The following is a 5659-nucleotide window of genomic DNA, read 5'->3' as shown; positions in this document are numbered from 1 at the left end:
TTTAACTTTTGATGGCTTGGAATGTATCTGAGACAGGATTACAGGTGTGTTCTACTACTCCTGGCTGTGAAGCCTTAATCTTTATTTGTAACATTCTACTTCATGAGGCTCAATGACTTTTATCACTTAGGCTTTTAAATATATAGTAAACATCTTAAAACATAATTGACAAAAACAAAGATACTTTTTAAACTGAAAACATCTTGTCTCCCTTACTACCAGTGTGATTCCAGGCAAGTTACCTTTGGAGCCTCAGTTTGCATATCCTTTGGTGAGTGGGTGCCGCTCATCAGGAAGTTTAGTTTCTTTGGCTGTGTTGTCCAGTAGGGACACCAGGCAGCTGGAACAGTGGTGGGATGCATCTCACAATAACTAGGGATCCAGGAGGGACACAGGCTGCTGGGACTGTGGTGGGAATGCATCTCACAATGACTAGGGATCCAGGAGGGACACCAGGCTGCTGGGACTGTGGTGGGGATGCATCTCACAATGACTAGGAAAATCCAGGAGGGACACCAGGCAGCTGGGACTGTGGTGGGGATGCATCTCACAATGACTAGGGATCCAGGAGGGACACAGGCTGCTGGGACTGTGGTGGGAATGCATCTCACAATGACTAGGGATCCAGGAGGGACACCAGGCAGCTAGGACTGTGGTGGGGATGCATCTCACAATGACTAGGGATCCAGGAGGGACACCAGGCAGCTGGAACTGTGGTGGGATGCATCTCATAATGACTAGGAAAATCCAGGAGGGACACCAGGCAGCTGAGACTGTGGTGGGGATGCATCTCACAATGACTAGGGATCCAGGAGGGACACAGGCTGCTGGGACTGTGGTGGGGATGCATCTCACAATGACTAGGAAAATCCAGGAGGGATACCAGGCAGCTGGGACTGTGGTGGGGATGCATCTCACAATAACTAGGAAAATCCAGGAGGGACACCAGGCAGCTGGGACTGTGGTGGGGATGCATCTCACAATGACTAGGAAAATCCAGGAGGACACCAGGCAGCTGGGACTGTGGTGGGGATGCATCTCACAATGACTAGGGAGGAGGATGTTGAATGTTTTCATCTTATTTTGTATTCTACTGTCAGGTGTAAGCTGCTGGGCCAGTCCCCATCAGTGTCCTTGGTGGACCAGTACTATGTATTGGTTTTAAAACATTGTGTTTGTTTACAATTCATCAAATCTGTCTATACACTCTAACATGTGAGAACTGTCCAATATGTCCAATAGTAGATCATCTGTCTGCTTATGCACAGCCTGTACCCAGGAGAGAACCCTCAATCCTGGGAAAGAAAGAAGGAACACACACACACACACACACACACACACACACACACACGATTGCTAGAAGCTTTTATGGTCCTTTTTATTTATTTATTTTTTAAAAAACATCATTACTTTTGCTAAATTTCCATTGAAAACTATCGACAATAGGTCACTTCTGGTGGCACATGCCTTTTATTTTTTCCAGTTGATTGAAGGGGACTTTCTTTGGTCCCGGGGTCACAGGCTAGGTATGGCCCCAGCTTTATTTGATCTTCTTCTTGGGGCGCAGGTTGTTGGTATGGCCACACTTCTTGCGGCAGTTGACTGCACGAGGGTGCAGGCGTGCGTAGCACTTGTGGCAGATCATCTTGTCACAGTTGTACTTTTGGGCAAACTGACGAAGGGATGGCTCGATGATGCCACACACAGACGCCGCACCAGGTGCAAGGTGGACTCTTTCTGGATGTTGTAGTCGGACAGGGTGTGGCCATCCTCCAGCTGTTTGCCAGCGAATGTCAGCCTCTGCTGGTCAGGGGGGATGACTTCCTTGTCCTGGATCTTGGCCTTGACATTCTCAATGGTGTCACTGGGCTCGACCTCAAGAGTGATGGTCTTGCCCGTCAGGGTCTTCACGAAGACCTGCGTGTTGGCATCCACTCGGCCACCTCATTGAAGAGAAAGAGTGGCACGTGCCTTTTAATCCCAGCACTGGTGAGGCAGAAGTTGCTTTTTGTGACTTTAAGGTCAGTTGGGTCTTCATGGTGAGTTCTAGGCCAGACAGGGCTACAAACTGTACCCCATCTCCAAAAAGTTTCTGACAACAGTTATTGATAATATTTTTTTCTTATCATTTATGACTCCTATCTGTGGAAAGAAAAAAAAAAACTTCTGAATTTCTTAAGTGAAGCCCATGGAGTAGCGTGTGCTTTTTCTCTTTCTTCATGATCACTAACCCTCTAACCAAGTGATGCTCTTTCTACAGAATCAGCCAAAGTTCCCCTTAGCACTCACCTCATTTTCAGAGAATATGAACATAGCTCTGCTTTCTTTAGGTCTCTGAGCTTTCGTTGTTTTCCCCAAACCTCTACTTGAAAACACTGAGAATGCCACAGTAACAGACAATCTGAGAAGCAATCATGAGTTTTATAATAAAAAAGGTTTATCACTGTCCCGAGTCAGACATCTCCTCCTCCTCGATCTTCACCCTGAGACTCAGCCACTATAAAAAGACGTCATTCTGGAACATAGTCAGATATGCACAGAAACAAAAAGCGTGCAACAGCTCCTGAGCTAATTCTGGAAGAGTCTGCCAGAAGTGAATCATCATTTCCTGCCAGCCTTCACGGGCCAGGGAAACCACGTGGTTCACTCATAACTCCTGTAGTGCAGGAAAAGAAGGGGACCGGAAGAGGAGGAGTCTGGTCTTCAATCAGAAGACATTCGGTTTCTTTTCGCATCAGACACAACTGTGTGTTCCCCGAAGAAGGAGCTTAAGGGCTCCACTTCCCACCTACCCACTCTCTGCTTCCAAAATAAAGTCCAGGATCTCACAGGTCTTTGAGTAATCTTCAGAACCATCTAGATCTAGAAAGCAAGGATCATAGTTTCCCTAGGAATATTGTCCAGAAGTGGAGGAAGCAGAATCTGAGAAGAGGAGCAGGTACCAGCCAGAAAAAGACCTACGTGGGCAGCCGTGCTAAACCCTACTGGAGAAATGGGAGTCAGCAAAGACCTTCAGGGCAGGATGTCAGACAGAGGCGCAATCTCGGCTGATTCTAATCAGTCCAGAGTTGAACAAACCCTGGTAAGTTCCCCAGCTCTTCTGAAGGTCCTCAGGGAAAGACATTCCTATGCTCAATGTGGAAGCCTTTAGGCGGGTAGGAGGAATCAGGACAAGGAGGTAAAAATGGAATACAATTGTAACCATGTCACTAATGAGCCCCAGTTCAGGCTTTCTGCTGCTTTCCACCTAAAATGCAGTGTCAGAACACATGTGGTGTAACATTAGCAAATATTTCCCTTCTGAGAGAGAAAGAATATGGAAACCACTACACTCTTCTGACCCATAACACGCCTCTAGTCACATTTGGCAGAGATTTGGGATTTCCAGGGGGCCATCTCTCCTGTTGCCACCACCCACCCTTTCAACTGTTTTTCTAAGTGGCAGCAAAGAGAGCTGGGAAGAACATGGCCCCCTCCCCTGAGCTGGCTAATAGGCTTACCACCTCCACCACCCCCACTCCTCCCAGCTCCATCCCCATGCTGTAGAAGGTTCAGCATTTTTGCAGGTCTTCAATTGTCATGGTCTCTTCCTTTTTCTTCTCATATAGTATTTCTTCTGACATAAACCTCTCTCCAAAAACACCAGCTTGAATTTTCCAATTAACAACATATGGTTGTGGCTACACCCGTAACTCCTTCCGAGGCATGACTTTAAATTTGATTATGAATATCTTGAGTGCGAGCGGTGTATCTTCTCTGAGGTCTTTAGACTAACAGAAATGACTTATTAAAGTCTATCTTAGGTTTCTATTACTAGCATACAATTTCTCATGATCTTATTGGCTTAAAACAGTGCACATTAACCTCCCCCAGGGGTCAGAATTCCCATATTTGTATGTGTAGCTGAGTTTTCTGCTTGGTGTCTCACAGAGAGATGAAGATATTGGTGGGATTGTGTACCCCTAAGGTTCAAGATTCCCTTTAAATGTTACATGGCTCTTGGGAGAATCCAATTCCACATAGCACTGAACTGAAGCCTTCATTTTCTTTTTGATTGTTGTCCAAGGATAACATTACCCTCTTGAGTTTGTCCTTAGGTCCTCTTGTGACCAATTGCATCTCCAAAGCCAGGAATAGAATTTCTCCTTTGAATCCCTCAAATTCCCTTTAAAGGTACAACTGGGCATTAGACAGCATCCATGAAATCTCTCTTCAAAAAAGAAATACAGTCTTCTGATTAAAGATCTTAATTAATTTCCCAAAGCTTCGTATTCAAAGAACTGCTATATTTTTACACTTACAGTTTTAACTTTCACTCCAGGGAGGAGGTTGTAAAGCCGTGTGGACGCATAGCGATCCAACCAGAGGGCCCAGATGCCAGCTGAACCCCACTGGCCCCGAGGCCCTGAATGTGACAATGGCTTAACTATGATGGCTGCACTCCTGTGTAGACTCTTCCCACCAGATCGAGTCTGAATCATTAGCTCTTCTGTTTGGGTTTGAAAAGGAGTAGCCCTGGAAAATACTTAAGGTCTGGTCTCTCTAGTCTCCTGTCAGGCTTTAGATGTGGTTAAGGGTGGCAGGCCTCATCCGTTTTCATGTCTTTCATGTAATACTCTATGCTAAAATGCTAAAAAAAAAACAAAAAAACAAAAAAACAAAAAAACAAAAAAACAAAAAAACCCCAAACCCTCCAACCCTCCAATTAAGGAACGCTGAAGGCATTCTGCCTGAGTCTCTTATAGATGGAAGCTCCTTGGGCCATTTTTCTAAATGTGTTACCACACTGCTCTACAGAGACTCCACTGTTCTGGTCTCCAGGCCAGCTTTGCAGCTTGCTAGCTCGCTTCCTTCCTTCCTTCCTTCCTTCCTTCCTTCCTTCCTTCCTTCCTTCCTTCCTTCCTTCCTTCCTTTCCCCCCCTGCCCTGTGTGTGTGTGTGTTTGTGTATGTGTATGTGTGTGTCTGTGCGTGTGTGTATAATGTGTGTGTCTGTGTGTGTGTGTCTCTGTGTGTATGTGTGTATATGTGTGTGTATGTGTATGTGTGTATGTGTTTGTGTCTGTGTGTGTATGTGTGTGTATGTGTATGTGTGTATGTGTGTATGTGTGTGTATGTGTATGTGTATGTGTGTATGTGTATGTGTGTATGTGCATGTGTGTGTGTATATGTGTGTATGTGTGTATGTGTATGTGTGTATGTGCATGTGTGTGTGTATATGTGTGTATGTGTGTATGTGTAGGTGTATGTGTGTGTGTGTAGGTGTATGTGTGTGTGTCTGTGTGTGTCTGTGTGTGTGTATGTGTATGTGTCTGTGCGTGTGTATGTATATGTGTCTGTGTGTATGTGTGTATCTGTGTGTGTATGTGTATGTGTCTGTGTGTATGTGTGTGTATGTGTGTGTGTGCATGTGTGTGTATATATGTGTGTATGTATGTGTGTGTGTGTATAGGTGTATGTGTGTGTATGTGTCTGTGTCTGTGCGTGTGTATGTATATGTGTCTGTGTGTATGTGTGTATCTGTGTGTGTATGTGTATGTGTCTGTGTGTATGTGTGTGTATGTGTGTGTGTGCATGTGTGTGTATATATGTGTGTATGTATGTGTGTGTGTGTATAGGTGTATGTGTGTGTGTATGTGTAGGTGTGTGTGTGTGTGTGTG

General features: G+C 45.2%; 1 pseudogene; it reads right to left on the bottom strand.

Moving 5' to 3' along the window:
- Nucleotides 1-1485: 1485 nt before the first annotated feature.
- Nucleotides 1486-4481, bottom strand: LOC116081522 (annotated as a pseudogene).
- Nucleotides 4482-5659: the final 1178 nt, after the last annotated feature.

This window comes from Mastomys coucha, unplaced genomic scaffold, assembly GCF_008632895.1.
Source record: "Mastomys coucha isolate ucsf_1 unplaced genomic scaffold, UCSF_Mcou_1 pScaffold7, whole genome shotgun sequence".
NCBI lineage: Eukaryota > Metazoa > Chordata > Mammalia > Rodentia > Muridae > Mastomys > Mastomys coucha.
Note: the sequence above shows the minus strand (reverse complement) of the source record. Positions and strands in the feature narration are given on the sequence as shown.